Source organism: Gracilinanus agilis, chromosome 2, assembly GCF_016433145.1.
Source record: "Gracilinanus agilis isolate LMUSP501 chromosome 2, AgileGrace, whole genome shotgun sequence".
Taxonomy (NCBI): domain Eukaryota; kingdom Metazoa; phylum Chordata; class Mammalia; order Didelphimorphia; family Didelphidae; genus Gracilinanus; species Gracilinanus agilis.
The window spans coordinates 664,219,987-664,231,089 of NC_058131.1; positions in this window are offsets into that span (position 1 = coordinate 664,219,987).

Consider the following 11,103-nt stretch of genomic DNA (forward strand, 5'->3'; position numbering starts at 1 on the left):
TCCCCACCTCCCCCAATCTGCAATACCCACTCCCCACTTTGTTGACAACCAGGAATCTGTATTCTAAGTCAAAGCCTTGTAACCACTGACCATTAACTATGTTTGGTCATGATGGTTGATGAGCAGCCTGGTAAAGCTGGAGAGGAATTTGGAGTTCAGTTAGTTCAGTGCTTCTCAGACTTTTTGGTCTTAGGTCCCCTTCACTTTCTGCAAAATAACTGAAGACCTCGCCATCTCCTGGCAAAGAGCTTTCATTTGTGTGGGTTCTCTCTAGCAATATTTCCTGTTCTAGATATGAAAACATTTACTATTACCATGAAGATAGTTGAAAACTCTTGACCCCCCTCAAAAGGTCTCAAGGATTCCCAAGAGTCCCAATCCAAACTTAGAGAACCATCGTCCCCATTTTGCAGAGGAGGAAACTGGACTCACATAGAAGAAGAGACTTATTCATGGTCATGCAGGGGGTTGAGGTAAAAGATCTTACGGGTGAAGCTCGATTTGAATACCCAGCATTTTACAGATGGGGAAGAATGAAGCTGGGATGGGGTTAAATGATTTCCTCAAGGTCACACAATAGTATCAGAGGCAAAATTTGAACCCAGGTGCTGTGGTTTCTTTTCCTTGTGAAAAATCCTTAGCTTCTATCTTAGAATTAATAATACTAAGTATTATTATTTCCAGGGTAGAAGAATGGTAAGGGCTAGGCAATGGGGGTTAAGTGACTTGTCCAGGTTCACACCGCTAGGAAGTGTTTGAGGCCTGATTCGAATCCAGCTCTTTCTGACTCCAGGCCTGGTGCTCTATCCACTGCAACTTAGCTACCCCTGGCACTATGGTTTCAAAACTAGTACCCTTTCCACGGTGCCTTATGGTCTTTCAAGCTATAGAAGTAAAAGTGGAGGCCATTGGTGACTTCCCTATAGCTGTTACGATATTAGTTTCCTTCCTATATTCTTCCTCCATTTATATACACATTCTACATCATAGTATCTGCCCTTGGACATTTCCTGGTGGATTTTTCTTTTCTTTTTTAATTGTTTTTGTTTAGAATATTTTCTGATGGATTTTTCTAGTAGTTCAGAATAAATATATCCCATTTCTCCAGCTACTGTGGAAGTCTCATAAGGGCTAAGTGCACATTCTTATACTTCATCTGTTGCCCTCACAGAATTTCTAACAGCCCAGTTCCTTGCTTGCAGTAGATGCTTAATGAACTGAATTAGACAGTTAGCATCATACACCTGGATTATTACTACAGCCTCCTTACTCTTCTTTTGGTCTCTAGCTCGTTTCCTTTCCTATTTATCCTGCCTACCATCATCAGGTTCCTCTTCCTAAGACTTTTTTATTCCTATCATTCCACTAAGAAGAAATCCAAAATGGCGTACCACTACCTACCAAACAGAACCCAAGCCTGGCATTAAAGAAAGGCTTTCTATAATGTGGTCCCAATTTTGACATAGGGCTAAAAGGGACCTAATCCAATCCCCCTCATTTTATAGATGAGGAACTTTAGTCCCAGAGAACTTCCTCCCTCATTTTGCACCACTCAGATACAAAATCAAGGTGAACTCTTTGGCGTTCCTACAACATTCTTGTGCTTCCTAGCTCCAGATCTTTGCTCATGTAGCTCCCTCTGCCTGATGAAATCCTTCAAGGCCCAACTCCAATGTCACCTCATTCAAGAAACCTTCTAGCTAGAAGAGATGTCTCTTTTCTTACAGTATTTTCTCTGTGACATTTTCATGGGACATTATATACTGCTTTGTATTGCAGTTACTTGTACGTGTGTCTCATCTGTGGTCCAGTGGGAAGATGGTTGGATTTGGGCTCAAAAGACTGCAGCTAAAATACCAGCTCTTCCACTTATGACCTGTGTGACCTTCCACAAGCCAAGTTTCCTCATTTGCAAAATGAGGGGCGTCAGGACCAGCCAGCCTCTGAATTCCCATCTTTCCTCCTAGATTGTAAGCTTTTGTGGGCAGGTTTTATCTACCATTGCATCCCCCACCATGCCAAGAAGAATGCCCTGCAGAGATGAGGTCCTTACTTAGTAAATGATTATTGAGCGAATGAATGAAGAAATGAATTGAGACCTCAAATGGAGACCAGAGAAGGGACCAACGTTCTCAGGCTCAGGCTGCCCACTATACCTGCTGGTGGTTTATTAGAGCAGCCCCAACATGACCACATAAACACCACCCAAGAAGGACTGCCTACAACACTCCATGGCTGGCCTCATCCAAAATGAGCTGCTAAGTTAGGCTTGTGGCACAAGTACCTCATACCACACACAGCCCTGGGGCTACTTTCATTGTCGGTAAAGGAGAAGGTCCCAAATATTAACGAGGGCTCCCGCTTATATAATCCTTTATGGTACAAAGTACTTTCTTCTCAACCACTAAATGGCACCAGATGGAAATGGCCCCTTTAAAAGCCAACCAGCAAAACCAGAACTTTGTATTAAAAAATAACACAGGGTGGGGGGAGTGGATGTATAGGAGTGAAATCTTTTCCTGCTGGTTATTAGGGATTTTTTTAACTATAGAAGGTGGGTCACATAATAATAATAGCTCACATAAAGATAACATTTTGAGGTTTACAAAGATACACACACACAAACATACATATATAAAAAGCTTCATAAATCTTAAAGTGTTATATATATGTATATATAAAGGCTTTTTAACACTTAAAGTGTTTTATATACATAATTATGTATATATATATATGTGTGTGTGTGTGTGTGTGTGTGTGTGTGTGTGTGTGTGTGTGTATGCATGTGCACTCAGAGAGGAAGGGACTTATCCATGGTCACGCAGGGGCTGAGAAAATATAAATTGTCATTTCATTCTCACAATGACCCTGGGAGGTGGGTCTTGTTATAGGCTCTGTTTCAAAGAAATTAGGTAATTTGTCCAGGGTCCCACAAATAATAAGGGGATCAGATGAGATAACATTTGTAAAGCATCTCACATAGTGCCTAGCACACAGCAGGTGCCTAATAAATGCTTATTCCTTTCTCCCTCCTAATAAGCGTCAGAGATGAGATTTGAGCCCAGGTTTACATGATTCTCGGTCCCTCACACTTTTCATTATACTTTAAGGAAAGATAGTTCCTCTAGCTCGGAGACACTTGAAGAAGCTAGCAGCCTTCTTCAGACTTCAAAGATTTCTGCAATTCACCAGGATGTATGGAATATTTGTTATGTGCTTTTTGAGGGTGACAGGATGGGCAGTCATCCTGTATCTTCATTAAAACCGTTTAAAAAACACAAACTTTAGTTTTTTAGCAGGGTCATGTTGTACAGTTGGAGCTCCCAAGTTCGAATCCTGCCTGGGAAAGTCACTTAACCTTCCTGGGGCTCAGTTTCCTAAATCTAGAAAATGAGAGAGAAGGACTAGATGGGGTGTATGGGGGTGTGTGTGCGGTGTCCCTTCTAGCTCTAGAATTCTGATCTGGTGAGAGATTTAGGGTGGCCAGAAAGAAAGATTAAAGGATACAGTTAAAGTGATCAAAAGGGCATTGAGATTGGAGATATTCCCATGTTGGTCTGGGGATGAAGGCAAAGGATGAGACGATTACCCAGGGTGCCTTGTGAAATAAGGAAAGAATGGAATTTAGTTCAACTAACTTTCTTTTTTTTCTTTCTCTTCCTTCTTCTATCTTCCTTTCTTTCCCTTCTTCCTATCATAATAGCACCTACTTTCCAGGATTGTTATAAGGATCAAATGAAATAATATTTACAAAAAAAGAGGAAAAAAAGTGCTTAGCCCAGAACTTGGCACATAGTAGGTATAATAATTATGCTTATTTACTCCCCCCCCCATCCTAAGAATTATTAGGAATCTAAGCTGGTAGGGAGCCAAAGGACCCAGCCAGTCCTTGCCCTCATAGAGTTTAGAATCCTGAAGCAATTACTAGAAGCTTTGAGCCCTTGAACACAATGATGTCATAGGGTACATTATAGCTATCTCTGTATGATAGCAATCTTACCGCACCCCTCCCATGAGACTCTAAGCGCCATAAGGGTTGGGATCACGTGTTCAACTAACCTCTGTATTTCCAGGAGCTGCTTTGGCTTCACTGAATCAATCTATACCCTCTAACAGCTCAATAGTTTCCATTTTTCTCCCTGCTGGGATGCTTCCTTCCCTGCACCCTCTCGCTACTCCATGCCTTTCCAGGGATATTCTTACAAACTCACCAAGAAAGAACTCGAGCTTAGTTGTGTCTGGCTCCCCAGGGCAGCTATCTGCCTGCTGCTGACCCCAGGCACTCCAGCTAAAAGCTCTGGCCAACCCTTTGGCTATATTTCAACTCCTTCTGATAATCGGCTCCCCTTCTAATCATTCGCCACCCTGACCCCCCTTCCCTTGCACTTCAGTGTGGGCTTGGGGGCCCTGGTGAGGTTAAGTTTCTGAGGCCACTGAAGCTGGGCCAGGTAGAGTTAGAAGTGGGGTCTGTCCATCTGGTTCCTGGAACTTGTGCCTTAGATGATCTCTCCCCTCCCTCCCCCCTCCCCAATCCCTAAGAACAAAGCACTCTGGGAAGATTGAGAGATACATCCTGGGGCCACCAAAGAAGACTGGAGAGGGGGCAAGGGGGAGAAATCTGACTCTCCTAGACTGCTTCATCTCCCATGTACCCTATGGCCTTTGACCCACATGGAGTATTCAGCAAGGAACAGAGGAGGGAAAGCTTCCAACATGTGTGTTGTCTCTTCTAGCTGTTTATTCATTTCTGATGGGATGAGGATCCTGACCCCTTCATGCAAACCCACAGATCCCATCCATGGACATATATGTAATAACAACAGCACAATAATGCTTATTATTATTATTATTATTATTATAAAGCTCGCATATAGGGTTTTAAAGTCATCAAAGCACTTTATCAGCATCATCTTGCCAGTGGCTAATAATAGAGATTATTCTAACAATCATCCGAGTACCCACTCTCATCACTGGCACGTTGCTAGAACTAGAAAAACAAAAAATCAACCCTTAATGATCACATATACTAATCCCTCATTTGATTCCAAAGATGTGGAAAATTTAGGCTGAGGGAGTGTGATTTATTTAAGATCACATGATTCATAGTAAAGGACCCCAACATAAAAAACTTCTTCAAAGCACTTGGCAATCTTCACCCAGTCAGGCTCCCCCCAAAGGCTCTGACCTACCTTGGGATCATAGGATCCTCCAGGAGAGTTGATATAGGAATAGAAGGGATCTTTGAGATCAACTAGTCCAATCCCTTCATTTCATAGCTGAAGAGAGACCCAGAGAGTTGAAATGATTTATTTAGTCTCGGATAAGGAAGTCAGTGGTAGAACCTGGCACACTCACTACAAACACCTTTTGGCATCTGACAGCATCATCATGAGTCCATTTGACTCAAATGAGGAAATGAGGAAAAAGAATAAGAAAGGCTAAGAAATCAGATTTTTATTTCTAATCTAGGACACTTTCCCAAGCTGCACAACACTGGGAAATTCATTTATTGTCTAGCCCTTACCATTCTTCTGCCTTGGAAGCAATACATAGTTAGGAGACTGGATCCCTGAATGTCACTGGAGCGATCAGCTAAGGGAGAGAAATTTCTACTTTTGGAGGAAAGAGATGCTCAGTCAACTATGGAAGAAGGAAAAAACATGAGTCTCAAAAACGAAATCTTGGGATCGGGTTCCTGAAGTAGCTACAACTTTCAAATCAGTTCAATAAAGCCTAAAGTGTTTTGGCCAAGGAATTACACAGTTCCCCTTCCCAACCCTAAAACTGACGCTGCCCATTTGGTGGGTCCCATGTATCAATCAATCAACCAACAAGCATTTATTATGAAACTATTATGTGCTGGGCACTGTGATGAGTGCTGGGGATATAAAAACTCAAAGCAAGAATTTAGTCCCTAGCCTCATGAAGGCTCCATTCTATTAGAGGCATCTTATATGCATGAATGTTATTGTCTGATTGTTTCAGTTGTGTCTGACCCTGACATCATTTGGAATTTTCTTGGCAAAGATACTGTATTGCATTGCTATTTCCTTCTCCAGAGATGAGGAAACTGAGGCAAACGGACCTGAAGTCAGGAAGCCACATCTTCCTGAGTTCAAATTTGGCCTCAGACACTTACTCTCTGTATGGCCTTGGACAAATCACTCTATCTACTACGGCACATAGCTGCTCCTTGAATAAATACAATAGAAATTTAATATAACCAATATAAATTGAATATATACCACATATTGGTATATACACCATATATTAAATATGTTAATATATAAAGTATAAATTCAAGGCAAAAATTTGAGGGAGAGGGAGTGAGAAATAGGAAAGTTTTCATATAGAAGCTATGACTTGAGGAGACATATTGGAGGAAATGAGGGAACCTAAAGGGTTCTGAGGTCAGAGGGGAGTGCTTTCCAAGCATGATGGATAGCCAGTACAAAATGGGAGGGAGACGAGCGTTGTGTGTACGGAGATGCAAGGCAGCCCACTATGGCATGAGCTTTGAGATTTCCCATACTGCAAGAAATATAAGGAAGATGAGGTCGGGATGTGAAGACCTTTTAAAAGATAAACAGAGGAAATAAATTAATTGAAAAAAAAAAGATAAACAGAGGTGCTTATAGTTAATCCTAGAGAAAACGGAGCCACTAAAGTTTAAGGGAGTAACATGGTCAGAGAACTACACTTTAGAAATATGGCTTTGGCATTTTCTCTCATATGAATTTGTTTACTTCCTTCTGGGTCATTGGGCAAGCTTGAAAATGCAGAAAGGAGGTTTCAGAGTGAAAGGAAAGCCTTCCTCCAAAGGGGGAGGGGCCCCAGCCAGGAGATTCTAGGGCCATTTTGCTTGCTCTCTCAGAAATGTCCTGTCTTCTGTCTCTACTGGGAGGGAGATGGGGAGATTTTTCAAGCTTACCCCCACCAGACCTCTGCTCCTGGGCCATCATGTGGATTCAATCTTTTATCTACAAGAGATTTTAGCTTCTATACAACAAAAACAGACTCCTTAGGGGCTATTTGAGAGGGGAGGGAGGCCATAGAAATCATCTCTGTATTTCCTTATCTGTGGGTACATCCTGTAGAATAGAAGCTTCTTGAGGGCAGGGTCTAATTTGTTTCTGTCTTTGAATCCCTACCATTCAGCACAGTGTCTACCCAGTAGCGGGCACTTGTTAGATACTTGGTGAATAATCATCCCTCACATTTATATAATGCATTCCCCACATCTACACCCTTATTTGATCCTTAGAATATCCAGTGTGGTCAGTCTAATCGTTCCTATGTTTTCAGATGAATATTGTGACTTACCTAAAGCCACTCATACTAGAACACGGGTCATTTATTTAAGCTGGGGACCCTATCTCTCCCTGCCCCAAATGCCTGGATAGGAATCCCTTTTACCCCACCAATCTGGCCTTTGTCCTGAGCTACCGAAAAAGTTCAACTGGGCAAGGGGAGGGTGGCAGGGAAGGGGTTGAGGGAGGGACATCGTTCTATGAAGAAAGGGGAAGAGAAGCAAGCCAAGACCCTGAGGTCAAACTTCCTGTCCCAAGACAGGCGAGATTCCTGGCCCAGCGTCCCATGGGAAGTTGTGGAAGCTTCAGCCCTTGGGAAACATTAAACCGGAGCTAGACAAAGCCTTTGGAGAGTGCTGGGCAGGGCTTCCTGCCCTGGCCTGAGCCAGCCTAGATGACCTGCTGGGCCTCTTCCATGATTCCGGGACAGGATCAGGTTTCTGCCTCATCTCAGCCTAGGATGTACACTCCCTAGCCCAGCCTATTCCTTGGCCCTCGCTCCTCTCCCCTCCTCCTCCTTCTTCCTTGTTAATTTTTTCCTCCCTTTCCCAATCCAACATCTATGATGTGCTATTTGTGGCTTCCTGCCCAGCATGGGATCTGACCCCGGCCGAGTAAGAGGAGTTGGGAGTGGGTTAGGAGATTCTTCCAGTTGCCACCTCTTCTAGAGACCGAGAATTTTAAACATGCACTGAGCTTAAGGGGGCGGGGAAGTACCTCTCCATCTGGTTCCTGAGACCCTTCTGAGCCCAGAAGTCCCTTCGTGACCTAGGAGAGCAGGGGCCAGGAGCCCATCAGTCTGCAAGGCAGGCTTCTGCCTGCTGTCCCTACCCTGCTCTCTGACTTCTGACCTTTCTATTGCTTCAGGAGAAGCAGACAAAAGCAGAGACTTCTCCCGGGCCAAAACTGCCCGTTTCCATTGGCCTTGTAACAGATGAGTTCCAGCTACCCAGAGAACTGGGAAACAGTTGGTTTTTCCTTTGTGTCCCAGCTTCCCCTCTCTATGATCTTTTTCTACTCTACAAAGACCCTCCCTGCAAGCATCCAGTGCCTTCTCAGCATAGTCCCCAGCTCGTCAGAAGAGCTTGATAAATTCTTGTTGGCTAGTCTAACTCTTCCCCAATCCCCTCCAACTAGACTTGAGCCCTGCAAAGGCTCTGCTATCAGTCACTCAAAAGGTTCCTAAGATGACTGAAATGGGGGTGCCTAGGGGGCTCAGAGCACTAGCAGTCAGGAGGACCTAGGTTCAAATCTAGCCTTAGACATGTTCTGGCTGTGTGACCTTGGACAAGTTACTTGATCCCAACTACCTAGCTTTTACCACTCTGCTGCCTTGGAACCAATATTTCATACTACTTCTAAGGCAGAAGGAAAAGGTTTAAAAATTATTAGATAATGATGATAGTTTTATTGAGTAATAGCAACGAATGATTTGCCTATGATCATAGAAGTGGAAGAGCTAAAATTTTAGTCCAGTTTTCCTCCTTTCTAATCCAGAATCCTTGCCACTTGTTTGCCCCTGCAAATAAGTCTTTATTACATATATTCTTCTTCTTCTTATTTTTTTAAACTCTTACCTTCCGTCCTGTAGTCAATACTGTCTATTGGCTCCAAGACAGAAGAGTGGTAAGGGTAGGCAATGGGGGTCAAGTGACTTGCCCAGGGTCACACAGCTGGGAAGTGTCTGAGGCCAGATTTGAACCTAGGACCTCCCGTCTCTAGGCCTGACTCTCAATCCACTGAGCTACCCAGCTGCCCCTCATGTATATTATAAACTGATATTGTGTTAGCTATATCATATAATCAGTTAGTAGCCCAATACGTAACGGGCTTAAGTCATCTACTGTATTACTAACAGACTAAAAGGACGGAGAATGAGCAATGTGGGAAGTAGGAAACATGTTTATAGGGATAGAGACTGCAGAGGGACCTGCGAGGTCCTCCTGTCCTTGGCTGGCAGTTTCTGGCCTTCAGATGCCACGTCCTGCCTGGGGGGTCTGTGACTAGGTATACTAATGATATAATGGGATCCGTCCAGCACTCAGATCACTTCATTCTGTGTCTAGTTTGGGTAAAAGACTTTTTTTTTTTTTTTTTTTTAAATTTTTTTTTTTTAATTTTAAACCCTTAACTTCTGTGTATTGACTTATAGGTGGAAGAGTGGTAAGGGTAGGCAATGGGGGTCAAGTGACTTGCCCAGGGTCACACAGCTGGGAAGTGTCTGAGGCCGGATTTGAACCTAGGACCTCCCGTCTCTAGGCCTGGCTCTCAATCCACTGAGCTACCCAGCTGCCCCCAGGGTAAAAGACTTTTGAGGAACAACAGCTCAGCGTCAACAGAATGAGCCACAGGTCTCTTTAGTGCCATGAGCCTTTAAGGGGGCCCTGCCTGTAAACAAGAACTTTTTCATATTGTTGCATTTACTTTTGATCTAATCAGTATCGGGAGCCGTGTTAACCTTCCTTCCGGGCCTCAGTTTCCTCGTCTGAAAGATGAGAGTAGAAGAGAAGATGACCCTGAAAAACTTAACAACTCCTCCCACTGTAATTCACTGACTTGGGCTCCAACTGATGGCTTATTCCCTTTTCTTATATCATTCCCCTCCAAAGGTGGCGTGGGGCCGGGGGGGGGGGGGACAGGAGAGAAATAAAGGGAGAAAAAAATGGAAATTCTTCTTGCTAGGATGAAAGAAGACAAAATAGCAGCCTGCTCAGGTCTCAATTATGTGAGGGTTCTCCCTCCTCCCCCCAGCTGTCCAAGTTTCCTAATCTATCCATGGCGGCATTCACTCTCCAAACTCCCACACAGCCCTCTCTCCCCCTCTTTTCATATCAGAGCTGAGAAGTCAGTGTTTTCCAACTCTAACTGGGCTAAACTGCTTACTTGACAAATAGAAAAAAGGCCCACGTGATTGGCTAAGGTTTCATTTGGTTCAAACACACACACACACACACACACACACACACACACACACACACACACACGTCATGTGGCAGGGAGGACTCAGATTTCTGTGGCTTTGAAGGATGACTGAAAGGGGCTGCCTTTCCTCACCCAGAAGAATGTCTTCTCCAAACACTTGTTTCCCACTTCCTGAATGAGATGGACACAGAAGACTGTCAAGCGAAAAAATAAATGAGAGAGTCATATATGTACACACACACACACACACACACACACACACACGTTTGAGGGATTGCGTCTGTGGTTCTCTTCCCTCTGAGGGGACGCAGATGCCTTCTGGGAATGCCCAGGACATCTGGACACGATTGCTCCCTCGTTCTTGTCAGTTCCTGGTTACGAGACCATCGAAGCCGATGGTCCGCTCTCCTCATTTGACAGAAGAGGGAAAAGAGGGCCAGAGAAAGGAAGTAATGAACTGAAGTCACAAGGTAAGTGAGTGGAAGATCCAGACCTAAAACCCGAGCCCACTGATGCCCAGGATAGGGCTTTGATCCTTATAACATATGGCGAAGGGAAGAGAGGCAGGCAGTGACATGGATTTGGTGGGATAGAGTCTCAGAGCTATATTGGAGGCTAGCTGTCTGGCCTTGTCATAGGACTCTCACATGGCTCCTCACCCCAGATTCAGAGTGGTAGCAGGATAGAACAGAGATAAATAAGATGGTTGGTGAGTCCAAGAGGAACAGGGAGTCTTCCCCTTCCTTCCTTCTTCCTTCTCTTCCTTCCTTCCTTGGTCCTTCCCTCCATTCCTTCCTTCCTTCCTTCCTTCCTTCCTTCCTTCCTTCCTTCCTTCCTTCCTTCCTTCCTTCCTTCCTTCCTTCCTTCCTTC